At 41.2% G+C, this 14,676-nt stretch overlaps 1 protein-coding gene across 35 annotated transcripts in view; it reads right to left on the bottom strand.

Moving 5' to 3' along the window:
- KIAA1217 overlaps positions 1-14,676 on the bottom strand; it is an 854,498-nt gene that overhangs the window by 137,805 nt on the left and 702,017 nt on the right. The window lies entirely within an intron of this gene.

The following is a 14,676-nucleotide window of genomic DNA, read 5'->3' as shown; positions in this document are numbered from 1 at the left end:
TAGAATTTTGAAGAAATGAAATCAGACAGTATATACTCTTTCAGTCTGTCTTCTTTCATTCTGCATCATTATCTTGAGATACATCCATGCTGTTGCTTATCTCAAGAGTACATTAAATGATGCAGCTTAAACTCAGTCAAATAAAATAGTAATATTTGACATAAGTACAAAAGTAAAGTGGTGTCAGGGTACTTGGTTTTGGAAAAAGTGGAAGCCCCTTTGGGATCTGAGCCAATCTTTGTAGTTGTAGGGGCAAGAAAAAAAATCTGTCCCCCTGTGATTCTTATTTCCAAGGATCAAATAAGACTGTATATGTAAAAGTGCTTCGAAAGTCCAATATAAACTACTGTATCATCCACGCCAGTTCATTAACTAATGCAACACATATTTATTGAGCATCTACTATGTGCAGGCACCATACTAGGAGCTTGTAAAACAGCAGTGAACAAAACAAGATAGTTGCTGTCATGGACCACCAATGCTGGTTAGCAAGAGACAGGTCATATGTCAGTTTAAGAATGAGCGTATACTATATCAGGTGGCTATTAGTCCTCTATAGGGAAATAAGGCAGGTTAGAGATAAATTTAACAGGGAAGGAAAGGATATTTCAGAGATTGTGGCCAGAGAGCCCTTCTTCAGATAAGATGGTGTTTGAATAAAGATTGAATGAGGGAGAAGCCACTCTCCCACAGACATCTAGGAGAAGAACATATCAGGCAAAAAAGAACAGAAAGTACAAAGGCCTTGAGGTTGTTGCCAATAAACTAGGCTATTAAAGAAGCTGCCAAGATGCCAGGAATTGGAGCAGAGAGGTGAGAGGAGGGTGGCAGGGGATGAGCCAAGGCTTGTACTCTCTTATTCTGAATGAAATGATGGGCCACGCAGTATATTGAATAGAGGAAACGTGTGATGTGACTCAGGAGTTGGAACAGCTACTTGGGTTGACATGTGGAGACTGCTCGTGATAAGAGGGGAACCAGTTAGGTGGCTACTGCACAAGTCCCAGCAAGAGGTGGTGGTGGATTAGGAGTAGGGGATTTAAGAAGTGGTCAGGATCTATATACATTCGGAGGGTGGGTTGATAGCTCATGATTTATTTTCCCACATTGGTTTTATGAAATGCTTAAAAACAAAAATACCCCCAACTTATGAAGTGTTTGTTATGGTTCAGGCACTATACTGCACAATTAACTAATGTAATCCTCACAGCAATACTATGAAGTAGGTCCTATTTTTATATCCATTTACTGATGAGGAAACTGGAGCAAAGAGTAGTTGGATGATTTGACCAGCATCACACAATGGCAGATGATGGAGCTGGGACATGATCCCAGGCTGTCTGGCTTTAGAGTCTATGCTGTTAACCACATGCTATATGACCTCTCAAAATTAATATATAAATAATATTTTGCTCAAGATGAACCTAGACCAATAACAAAATTGAGAAATATGTTATATTGGCCATTCATGTAAAACTTAGGGTCTTAAACCAAAAAATTCAGAAACCTCTTTATTTTTTTGTTAAGAACACGACAAACCAATATACAAGTGGACGCTTTTCACGGGTCCGCCTGGATAAGGTGGGGCTACCAGGCCACTCTTCATGACTATGGCCATAGGAATGGCAGTTAAGGACTGCCATCAAGGTCACGCTTTCGAAAACACTGACTCTAAAATGGAATTGGACATGAACACTTTAGAATATTATGGCCATGTCTGCCTTTGTTTTGATGAGTTTCTTCTTTCTGATACTTTGCCTTTGGTTTTATCTTGGTGAAAGAATAGCTATTGGCTGGGCGTGGGGGCTCACACCCTATCATTCTAAGATTTTAGGAGGCTGAGGTGGGGGGATCACTTGAAGCCAGGAGTTTGAAACCAGCCTGGGCAACAAAATCAGAACCCATCTCTACAAAAAATAAAAATAGAAATGAAAAAATCAGTTGAGCTTGATGGTGTGAATCTCTGGTCCCAGCTACTTGGGAGGCTGAGGCAGGAGGATTGCTTGAGCCCAGGAGTTTGAAGCTTCAGTGAGCTATGATGGTACTATTGTACTCCAGCCGGGGCAACAGAGTGAGACTTCATCACATGCGCACACACACACACACACACACACACACACACACACACACACACAGGTATCTTCATCAAGGACACAAAGTAAATAGTCTCCCATGTTATCATCACCAATGATTAAACATCGCTACGAGACATCCTGCTGTTCAGAACCATTTCTATAAAGCCAATCTTCCTCTCAGACTTCTTGGGAAATGTGTCAGGATTTTATAGATGGAGAAAATTAAGGTCTAGAAAGGAGAAGAGATTTGCCCAGGGTCTCTCTGGCTTATTCCATGACAGAGCTGCGATGGTAGTTCTGGGATCAGAATGTTCCTGATGTTTTTATAGAAGGCTCTGAGCTCACCCAGTGACAGGTGCTTTTGTTGTTTCATCAGATGAAACTATTATGAAAGAGTTGGGCAAAATCATTCTGAAGTCTTCACACAGAGGAGTGGCAATTGTACATGTTTTTAGAGTTTGAGGCTACATTTTGCTTAATGCTGTGTTTGGGTTTACTTCAATACTTCCTGCCAATGCTGAAATCTGTACACATTAAGGAAAGTAGGATTGTTCAATAATACACCTGATTATAATTCTAACTTCAGAAGGCAACACATTTCAAATCTTTTCTCTGGTATATTCTCTATAGTCATCTTAAGTACAACAGATGAGGCATAAAATCCTTTATGAGTCAGTAAATAGAAGCTTTGGCTGCATAATGTTTCAGGTAAGATAAAAGTACTCCCTCTTTTCAATTGTATAAACTGGAGAGCTTTAGCTAAAAGGAGAAAAAGACTGATAGACCCAGAGGGGCGTGTTCAGGTTTCTTTTATTTTAACCTGTCAACAAACATGTGCAACTAAGCCCTAGCACCTTTTTCTAGGACCCATTAGCAATGTGTGTGTTCATCCTGTATGGTGTGTGTGTGTGTGTGTGTGTGTTTGTGTGTGAATGTACCTTTGCATATTTAGAATTCAACATTTTAGCATCAGGAGAAACAGAAACAAGATTTACATATAGGACATCCATAGATTTGTAGTTTTATTTGATCTTCAAAATACCACTTTTTCTTTTCTCACCCATATGGGACAATGTCAAAAATTTCATTTCTATGCTTATAGCTTGATGAAGAAAACACCAAATCTGAATGTGAATTGTTGCTAGTCATTCTTCCAAGTAGCACAACTCATTGAATGATGGGTTCCTGGGACACATGGCTTCACAATGACTGTTTGGAGCTGATATGAAAGGAAAGGGAAGATGTGAAAGCCTTCTATTTTGTAATCAGTTTTGTCCACACTTTGGTCAATGAAATCAAATGAAAAGGGAAGATAAGAAAGCTTTCTGTTGTGCCCATAGTTTGGAGATGATTTCATATTTCATTCTATAAAATGTAAGACTACTTCACCTTCAAAACCCTGCAGCATTCCTTTTAGAAAATGCATTATTTCCATATTCATTATGCTCGGGAGGGGACAGGGAGGTTAAAAGCACATATGCTTAGGAGATAGAGAGCCCTGGGTTCAAATACTGACTTTACCACTTACTGCTCTAACTTGTACTTTATTCACCCCCTGTTTGGCATTTGTTTCTCTTCAATAAAAAGAGGAAAAAGCTACTTCCTTTCAGAATTAAAATAGAGACTGTGATGTTAGCAGGTTTCCAGACACAGGGCAGATGCTCAGTAAATGACACCTCATATCAAAATAGCGTTGTAGGTTTAGATACCATTCTGCCTTTTAATCATAAAAATATTTCAAGTATATGGCTATCAGTCTCCTTCTAGAAAATAGGAGGACTTTTAGGATGCTTTCATTCTGATCACTCTCTCTGGTCTTTTATTGTTTCTGCCAGGTATTTTTATTTTGCCTTACTTTTAACCTCCTTACATGATTTATTAGGATTTATGCTCATTTAGGTTTTCCAAAAACATGTTTACTAATTTATTTTCTCACCATTACTTCTCACATTTCAGTTTTTCCTCCTAGGTTTATTATCCTTCTTAGAGAAGTATATGTATTTTTATTTTGAAAAAAATTATAATAAGAAAGTTGCAAAGAAATGTACAGGGAGGTCGCAGGCACTCTTTGCCCTCCCTCCCCCAATTATATAACTATAGGGCAATAACAAAACTGGGTCACTGGCATTGCTGCAACCCACAGAGCTTATTCAGGTTGATACACATACACATGTATTTGTATGTGTGTATGTATTTGTTATTAATTTTATGTTGCACTATACGATTTTATCACATGTATAGCTGTGTGTAACTACTAACACAATTAAGATAATTGTACCATCATAACTAGGCCCCCAAGTGCTACCCCTCTGTATTCAAACTCTTCTCTCCCACCTATATCCCCAGTCCCTGGCATCTACTAATCTGTTCTGCATCTCTATAATTTTATCTCAACAATGTTTTGTATCAGTGGAATGGTACAGTATGTAAACTTTAGAGACTGGCTTTTTTCTTTTTTCCTCACTGAGCATAAATCCAAGTCATTGTGTATCGACAGTTTGTCCCTTGTTGCAGAGTAGTATTCCATGGTATGCATGTATCGTAGTTGAACTATTTACCCACTGAAGGACAGACATTTGGGTAGTTTCTAGCTTTTGGCTCTTACAAACAAAGCTGCTAGTAATATTCATGTACAAGTTTCTGGGTGAAAACAGTTTTCATTTGTCTGAGATAAATGCAAAAGACTGCAGTTGCTGGGTCCCATGGCAAGTCCATTTTCAGTTTTTTGTTTTGTTTTGTTTTTTGAGACAGAGTCTCATTCTGTTGCCCACCCTGGAGTGCAGTGGTATGATCTCAGCTCACTGCAACCTCTGCCTCCCGGGTTCAAGAGATTCTCCTGTCTCAGCCTCCCGAGTAGCTGGGATTATAGGCACACACCACCATGCCTGGCTAATTTTTGTATATTTAGTAGAGACAGGGTTTCAACATGTTGGCCAGGATGGTCTCCATCTCCCGACCTTGTGATGTGCCCACCTTGGCCTCCCAAAGTGCTGAGATTACAGGCATAAGCCACCGCACCCGGCCCACTTTTAGTTTTAAAAGGAACTGTAGGGTTGGGCTCAGTGGCTCACGCCTTAATCTCAGCACTTTGGGAGGCCAAAGCGGGAGGCTCCTCGCTTGACCCCAGAGTTCGAGACCAGCCTGCGTAGCATGGTGAAACCCTGTGTCTAAAATAAATACAAAAAATTAGCTGGGCATGGTGGCGTGCGCCTTTAGTCCCAGCTAGTCAGGAAGCTAAGGTGGGAGGATCACCTGCACCCGGGAGATCGAGGCAGCGGTAGAACTGTGATTATACCACTGTACTCCAACCTGGGCAACAGAGGGAGACCCTGTCTCAAAAAATAAAAAATGAATAAAAGGAACTGCAAAACTACTTTCTAGCGTGGCTATTCATTTTACATTTCCACCAGCAATGTATAAGTGATCCAGTTTCTCTGAATCTCCGCCCGCATTGGGTGTTATCTCTATTTTTTTATTTGAACTATACTGATGCATGGGTAGTGCTACCTCACTGTGGTTTTAATTTGCATTTTTCTAAAGGCTAATGATGTTGAACATCTTTTCATGTGCTTATTTACCATCTGTACATCCTCTTTAGTGAAATGTCTCTTTCTGTAGTTCATCCAATTTCTAATTGGATTGCTTGATTTTTCACTATTGAGTTTTAAGAGTTCTTTATATATTCTAGATACTGGTCCTTCATCAGATGTGGTTTACAAATATTTCCTCTCAGTCTGTAGCTTGTCTTTCCATCCTGTTAAGGAGATCCAGGCTGGGCAAGATGGCTCATGCCTGTAATCCCTGCACTTTGGGAGGCTGACGTGGGAGGATCACTTGAGGTCAGGAGTTCGAGAACAGCCTGGCCAAGATGGTGAAACCCCGTCTCTACTAAAAATACAAAAATTAGCAAAGTGTGGTGGCACATGTCTGTAATCCCAGCTATTCAGGAGGCTGAGGCAGGAGAATTGCTTGAACCCGGGAGGCGGAGGTTGCAGTGAGCTGAGATTGCACCATTGCACTCCAACCTGGGCAACAAGAGCAAAACTTCGTGACAAAACAAAATAATAATAATAATAAATAAATAGAATAAAATAAGATCCAATTATCAACTTTTCCTTTTATGGAACATGTTTCTGCTGTCACGTCTAAGAAATCTTCACAATGCTACAGTTCCTGAATAATACCTTCTGTTTTTTATCTAAAAGTTGTATGGTTTTCCATTTTACATTTAAGTTTATGATCTATTTTGAGTTTTTTTTTTTTGTATTAAGTGTGAAACTCAGGTTGAAGTTTTTGGGGGGAGATCCCATTTCTTCAGTACCATATGCTAAAAAAGCTATCGTTCCTCCATTGAATTGCTTTTTCACTTGGCCAGGCTGGTCTCGAACTCCTGACCTCAAGCGATCCTCCCACGTCAGCCTCCCAAAGTGCTGGGATTACAGGCATGAGCCATCGTGCCCAGACTGGATCTCCTTAAGAGGATGAAAAGACAAGCTACAGCCTGAGAGGAAATATTTGTAAACCACATGTGATGAAGGACCAGTATCTAGAATATATAAAGAACTCTTAAATTTTGTAAAAGATCAAGTGGGCGTATTTGGGTGGTTCTATTTTGGGTTCTTTATTCTGTTTCATTGACCTATGTGTCTGCCAATACTACACAGTCCTGATTGTTGTAGCTCTATAAGCAGCCTAAAAATCTGGTGGAATAATTCCTCCCACTTCATTTTTCTTTGTCAAAATAGTTTTAGCTATTCAAACTCCTTTGCCTTTTTTTTTTTTTTTGAGAGGGAGTCTTGCCTTGTCACCCAGGCTGGAGTGCAGTGGCGCGATCTCGGCTCACTGCAAGCTCCGCCTCCCGGGTTCACGCCATTCTCCTGCCTCAGCCTCCTGAGTAGCTGGGACTACAGGCGCCTGCCAACACGCCCGGCTAATTTTTTATGTATTTTTTAGTAGAGACAGGGTTTCACCGTGTTAGCCAGGATGGTCTCGATCTCCTGACCTCGTGATCCGCCCGCCTTGGCCTCCCAAAGTGCTGGGATTACAGGCGTGAGTCACTGCGCCTGACCACTCCTTTGCCTTTTTATATAAATTTTAGAACAAGCTTGTTTACGTTTACAAAAAAACTTGCTGTGGTTTTTATAGGAATATTTTTAAACCTATAGATCTTTTGGGAGAGGAGTGACATCTTAATTTGGCTGAATCTTCCTATCTATGAAAATAGTCTCTTCAGTTATTAGGTCTTTGACTTCTTTCAACAGCATATTGTAATTTTCAACATACAGATCATATACATGTTTTGTTTTATGTATACCTAAGTATTTCATGTTCTCTGGAGCAACTGTAAATGGTACTGTGTTTTTTATTTTGGCTTCCATTTGCTCATTCTTAGTATATAGAAATGCAATAGATTTTGTATGTTGATCTTGAACTCACTCATTACTTCTAGGAGAGTTTTGTTTTGGTGCATTCATTGGATTTCCTATGTAGATAATGTCATCTGCAAACAGAGACAGTTTTATTTCTTACTTTCCAAACTACATGCCTTTTCTTTTTCCTGCCTATTGCAGTGGCTACCATGTCCGGAATTATGTTAAGAGTGGTAAGATCAGACACTCCTGGCTGTTCCCTATCTTAGAGGGAAAGTATGATGTTGGCTGTAGGTTTCTGGTAGATGCTCTTTATGAAGTGAGAAAGTTCACCTCTATTCCTAGTTTGCTGGGAGTTTTATGTTTTTTTAATCATGAATTGTTGTTAGATTTTATCAAATATTTTTAACTGTCAATTAACATGATCATATGATTCTCCTTCTTCAGCCTGTTCATATGGTGGATTACTTTATAAATTTTCAAATATTGAACCAGCCGTGCATACCTGGAATAAACCTCACTTGGTTGTGATGTATTATTGCTTTTACACCTTGATGAATCTGATTTGCTTATAATGCATTAAGGATTTTTGTGTGAAATACATATGGTAATAGTACTTTCAGTGAGTCTGTGAATGGTAAATACTCCTAATCTTGTTTATCTTAAAGTAGGCTCTTTTTGCCCTCACTCTCAAATAAAGAATTTTGCTGGATAAAAAAATATATATATATATTGGTTGATGGTAATTTTTTTCCCTTGGATTTTGAAGCTATTACTCTTGCTTTCTGACTTCTTGGCTTATAAAAGCATGCTGGTATTAAGTTTTCTTTTCTTTGTAAGTAACCTGTCATTTCTCTCCAGCTGCTTTTAAACTTTTCTTTTGATCTTTGATGTTTTGCAGTTTCTCCAAAGTGGGCCTGTGTGTGTGTGTGTGTGTGTGTGTGTGTGTGTGTGTGTGTGTGTATATGTTTCTTGCTTGGAATTTTGTGTTATTTTTCAAACTTAAGCCTCAGGTTTGTCTTCAATTCTAGAAAAATTCTCATCTATTCTCTCATCCACTATTGTCTTTCCCCAATTTTTTTCTAGTCTTGTCTTCCAGAATTCCTCTCAGACATAGGTGGCCCTGGTTGCTTGATCCTGTCTCTAAGTTGGTCTTTCATGTTTTCTCTCCTCAGATTGTGAGATTTCCTCATATTTATATTCTGGTTGACTATTTCTCTCTTCAGCTGAATACTCTGGACTAGAGATTTCAATGATCCTGATTACTTTCATGTTAATGTATAGGCTTGGTGTGATTGTCTCTAGTATTGTTCACAAATATTCCAGGTCCATTGTTGGATTGCACTTCCTTGTCCCCTTTGGAGGTAAGCATGGATCTGTGACTTCTTTTAACCAAAGCATCACTTCTTGCAGAAGCTTTAAGAGCCAAGATTTGTTATGCTCCCTTTATCCTGCTTCTGTGACATGTTGAGATGGGGCTTCCATCAGCATGGGGACCCTGGGTGGCTATGACAGGCAGGACCTCTTGCCAAGCTGCACTGGGCAAGCAACTTAAGCAAGAAATAGACAGTGGTTGTGATAAGTGCTGTTGAGATTTGGGAATTGTTACTGCAGCATTAACTAGCCTATCCTGACTGATATACTGTGGGAAGTCCCCAAAATGCAGGTCAGGTAGTATAAGTCCAGGCTTCATCCCTGTGCACGGTTCCTGTCTAGGGTTTTTATTTCTCCCAGATAATTTTTTTTTCTGCCCCAATTCTCAGGTCAGAGGCAAACCTCTTTGCTGCTTTCCTGGGATGTGATTAGAGTTCTATCTACCCATTTTTAAAAGATAAATGATCAGTTATTTGAACCTCTAGGCTATTTATGCAGGGGCGATTAGTCCATCTATCTGTTCATTTTCCTGTTGCTATGTAAGTAGCAAAGTCCTAGTTCAAAGACATGGTACCCATCTCTGAAATATCCATGTCCATGGTTATTTCCACTTTGATATTCTTCTTCACTTTTGGAATCTGGAGATTTCCTTTCATTGCTTTCAAACTTGCCATGTATTATTTTTTTTTTTTGTTATTATTATATTTCATCCTCGGTCGCTACGTGTTTGTGGTGACAAGGGGTACAGTTAGCATCTAAGATCCCTCATGCTGCTATATTGCTAGAAATCTTCTGATACTCATTCTTTCCTATTAGCATAATTTCTATATTTTTTGGACTCTTTCTGAAGCATTATCCACATTCAACCTCACATTAACTCTCTCCATGCTGGAATACCTCAGTCACATTCTTAGATCTGATGGACCCAGGAACTGAAAGACAGAATTGAAAAGAACAGTGCAACATAGAGTGGCCATCAGAATTTAGAGATGGGATCTAAGATAACCTAAAATATAACTCAATGACATGTTACCAATGAGAATAAAGACTATCAGAATTCAGCCGACCGATCTAAAATGTTAATTATTATAAAATAACTCATGAACTTAGCAAATGAAACACGATGTGAAAGGACAATGATAGAGCATTTTTTTGAATTGGGAAAGAGATGAGGTTTTAGTTAATATCATCGGTAAAAAGAATAAGTTAAAAGTGAGTACGTCACAAATGAGAAATATCTTAATTTTAAGCATTATGATGTAAATATTTCTAAATGAAATTTGTAATGTCCTACCTTAGAATGTAATAGACATTAAGAAAAAAAACCTCAGTTCATCGCTATGACCATCAGCTAATTTACAGAGTACTTACTATATATTGGGCAGTGTATTAAGAACACGACCTATGTGATCTCACTGGCTATGTACAACTACAGTTGACCAGTGAACAATACAGTTTGAGCTGTGTGGGTCCACTTCTACTGTTATGGTAGGCAGCTAGTCAGGCATGAGCGGGGCAGGAGAGGGCTCCCTCCAACCCCACGAGGAATGTCAGGCAACCATCAGGTGATGGTCAGGTGGTTGTTAATGGTCTCTCTGAAATAATAATTGGTCGCAGCCAGTACCAGGGAAAGGCAGTTTCCCTATAAATAAAAACACTTGAAATTGGTAACTGGCAGCTCAGAAATTGGGCCACTAGACTTTGGTATGCACATTTAGAGACAAAATGGCAAAGCATGATCTTCTGGGGGCATGCCACTGGAAAAGGGAAGAATGCTGCAGGTGGGCATGTGTACAACTGCAGTAAACACCCTGTGCACGCTCAACTCTTAAGTGTTAGCAGGTCACTGTGCATGTGGGCGGCCCGCCCAGAGGAAAGAATCATGGGAAAAGGGACACAAGACCCCTGAAATACGTCGATATATAAAAATGCCACACTTGACCTCCAAGGTGCCTGCTTGGGTCTCTTCCAAGTGTACTTTCCTTTCTTTCCTGTTCTAAAGCTTTCTAACAAACTTCCACTCCTGCCCTGAAACTTGCCTTGGTTTCTTTTTCTGCCTTAGGCCCCTCAGTCAAATTGTTTCTTCTGAGGAGGCAAGAATTGAGATTGCTGCAGACCTGTACATATTTGCCACCAATAAGTCGGATAATTGCCATTCTTAACAGTATGTGGATTTCCTTTTGCTTCTGCTACCCCTCAGACAGCAAGACCAACCCCTCCTCCTCTTCTTCAGCTTTATTCAATGTGAAGATGATGGGGATGAAGAGCTTAATGATGACCCACTTCCACTAAATAAATAGTAGTTTCTCTTAATGATTATCTTAATAAGATTTTCTTTTCTATAGCTTACTTTATGGTAAAAATACAGTATAGAATACATAGAACATACGAATATGTGTTAATTGACTACTTATGTTATTGGCAAGCCTTCTGCTCAATGGTAGGCTATTCGTAGTTAAGTTTTGGGGGAGTCAAAAGCTATATGTGAATTTCCAACAGCATGGGGAGTCAGCGCCCCTAATCCCTGTGTTGTTCAAGGGTCAACTGTACTCTGTGAGGTAGGTATTTACAGAAATGGCTCAGAGATTGATTAACTTGCCCAATGTCACAGACAAGGTAAGTAAAGGAACCCAGATGAGATGATCCTGATTACTCTCCTGGCTGCTTCCGGGTACACTCAGTGCCCTCTTTATTGGGGGTGGGGTTGTGGGAACAGCTGTAGCTACAGGTGTGAATGGCACTGGATAGGATGGAATAACTGCTGTAGAGAGAAATACACCTCTGTGGCTCCAGCTTCATTGCTGGAATGTTCAAGTGATCACTACATGGTTATTAGTGGAATCTTATTATTATAGTCACTGCTCTCATAAGAGACCTTCCCCCTTTTCAAACTGTCAATTTCTAGTCATCCTTCAAAACCCAAATCAAATGCTACTTTTCATTAAAAACTCTCCCAGTTATCCAAATAAGATCTTTGTCGTTTTTACTTTTTCGTACATTGTAGTGGTTAAGTATGTAGGTTCTACAGACAAGGCTGCTTGGGTTCCAATCTTGGCTTTGCTGGTTGGTGTGTTAGATACCGCCTAGCATAGAATGAGTGCTTAGCAAATGTTAGCTACTATGGTGATGTTTGCATCATATCCTGGGTTAAGAGTTTCTTACATCAGCCAGGCACAGTGGTTCACGCCTGAAATCCCAGCACTTTGGGAGGCCAAGCCGGGTGGATCGCGAGGTCAGGAGTTCGAGACCAGCCTGGCCAACATAGTGAAATCCTGTCTCGACTAAAAATACAAAAATTAGCCGGGTGTGGTGCTGCATGCCTGTAGGCAGGAGAATTGCTTGAACCCAGGAGGTATGAGGTTGCAGTGAGCCAAGATGGCACCATTGCACTCCAGCCTGGGTGACAGAGTGAGACTCCGTCTCAAAAAAAAAAAAAAAGAAAAAAAGAGTTTCTTACATCTATGCCTTCTCCATCAGAACACACACTCCTGGATGGCAGAAACCAACCTTAGTCTCATTTCAAAGCATCTACAGAACCCAGATTCTTTTCCCTGCTCACTCTGCTAACACTCCCATCTTCCTGGATTATTGCAAGACTCCTAACTGGTCTCCCAGCTCCTGTCCACACTGCCTTTAGTCTGTTCCAAACCCAGTAGCCAGAATAGTCTTTAAATCTGAAGTGGCGCCACTGATCCTACCTCTGCAATGAAGCAGACATTCTCTTTCCAATGTTGCCAGTGGAGCCAGAGTGTTTGTTTTGCAAAAGCCATCCAATATTTGGCCTGTTACCTTTCTGACATCATTCCGATCACAGTGGCCTTTTTGCTGTTCCTTGAATGCTCCAGGCATGCTCTTTCTTGGGCTTTTGCATTGACTGTTCCTCTGCCTGGAACTCTCTTCCCCCAGATATCTGCATGGCTTACATCTTCACATGCTCCAGGTCATGGCTCGAAGGCTGCCTTCTCAGTGAGGCTCCCCCTGTCCATCTTTCATAAAATTACAACTCTCCCATCTTCATGTCTTCAGCGTTCTCTGTATCCCTTCTCCTGCTTTATTTTTCTCCATAGCACTTATACCATCTATTATATATTTTATTTCTTTATCAGCTGCCTCCTCCAACAGAACAGAAGCTCCAGAAGCCAGAGGTTTGTGGCTCTTTTATTAAGATTGCCTGGTAGATACTTGGTGAGCATTTTTTTTCTTTTTTCTCTTTTTTTTTGAGACAGAGTCTCACTCTGTCGCCCAGGCTGGAGTGCAATGGCGCAATCTCTGCTCACTGCAACCTCTGCTTCCCGGGCTCAAGTGATTCTCCTGCCACAGCCTCCCGACTAGTTGGGATTACAGGTGCCTGCCACCACACCTGGCTAATTTTTGTATTTTTAGTAGAGAGAGGGTTTCACCATGTTGGCCAGGCTGGTCTCGAACTCCTGACCTCAGGTGATCCACCCACCTCAGTCTCCCAAAGTGCTGTGATTACACGGGTGAGCCACCACGCCTGGCCGGTAAGCATTTCTTAAAAGAATCATTGCTGGCATTGGTATGTAGTTTTAATTGAGTTTTTACTCTTAAGAACGCTCCTATAGGCTGGGCTTGGTGGTTCATGCCTGTAATTCCAGCAGTTTTGGAGGCTGAGGTAGATGACCACCTGAAGCTTGAGACCAGCCTGGGCTAATAGTGAGACCCCCGTCCCTACAAAATTAACAACAACAACAAAATAGCCAAGTGTAACTGATAGTACACACCTGTAGTCCTAGCTACTCGAGAGGCTGAGGTGGGAGGCTTGCTTGAGCCCAGGAGATTGAGGCTGTAGAACTATGACTGCACCACTGAACTCCAGCCTGGGTGACAGAGCAGGACTCTGTCTCTTAAAAAAAGGCTCCTACATTATGTGGTTCCTTTTATGAACCAAATGGAAGCACAAGAACGTGCCTAGCCCTAGAATCAAGAAAGGCCAATTACTGAATCAAAGCATAGAGCATCTTGTTCCAAGGGAACTTTCTTTTCCAGGGACATTCTCAGGTGCACTGGCCTTAAGCACTGGTCCTTTGCCTCGTCCACACCATGAATGATATCAACATCTGGTTGCTAAACTGACCATGGTTGGAGCCAGAGTGTCCCTGGGGCAGGAGAAGGGCAGGACACTGGTGTGGGAAATCCTTGAATGAAGTAACTTGGGATGTATGTGCAGAGTGGCACAAAGGCATAAGAAAAGATTACCCTCCAAGACCGGAGCAACAGGGTGGAGGTCAGATGTTGAGTCTAAGGGTGTCCAGCGGGGGAAAGAGGTGGCAGATGAGGTGATTCAGAGATCAAGTAGGGATCAAAAATAAGAACAGCAAAGAATGGGGGAGAGGTCCTCCCTGCAAGGGCCTCTATATTTTCCCGCCAATGTAAAATGACAACTTTCTATTCTCCACTGGGGACTGATTCACATGCCCTTATGTGGTGATGGTGGTCACTGAAATAACCATTTCATTCTTTCTGAGGGCATGTCTCACCCTCAATCAGTGGTCCCCTGACCTGCAGCATCCATGTCACCTGGGAACTTGTGAGAAATGCAAATTATGAGGTCCCACCCTAGACCTACTGAATCAGAAACTCAGGAGGTAGGGCTGGAAACCTGTGCTTTAACAAGTCTCCTGCTAAAGTCTGAGAATCACTGTTCTGTTAAAGAAGCATCATGAAACTAGAATGCAGCAGGTAAGGAGACAGAGACTGGCAGCAGGGGTGCTATTAATATTTTACCCAGCGGAGGGCTCTCTGATGGGCAGAGGTCTAGATGTGGGTATGGGAAACTGGCGTTTGTGGGGTGAATCAAAGCAGAGAGCGGCAGGGATGTAGGTGCTGGGCGAGACTGC

This window comes from Pan troglodytes, chromosome 8 (assembly GCF_028858775.2).
Source record: "Pan troglodytes isolate AG18354 chromosome 8, NHGRI_mPanTro3-v2.0_pri, whole genome shotgun sequence".
Lineage (NCBI taxonomy): Eukaryota > Metazoa > Chordata > Mammalia > Primates > Hominidae > Pan > Pan troglodytes.
Note: the sequence above shows the minus strand (reverse complement) of the source record. Positions and strands in the feature narration are given on the sequence as shown.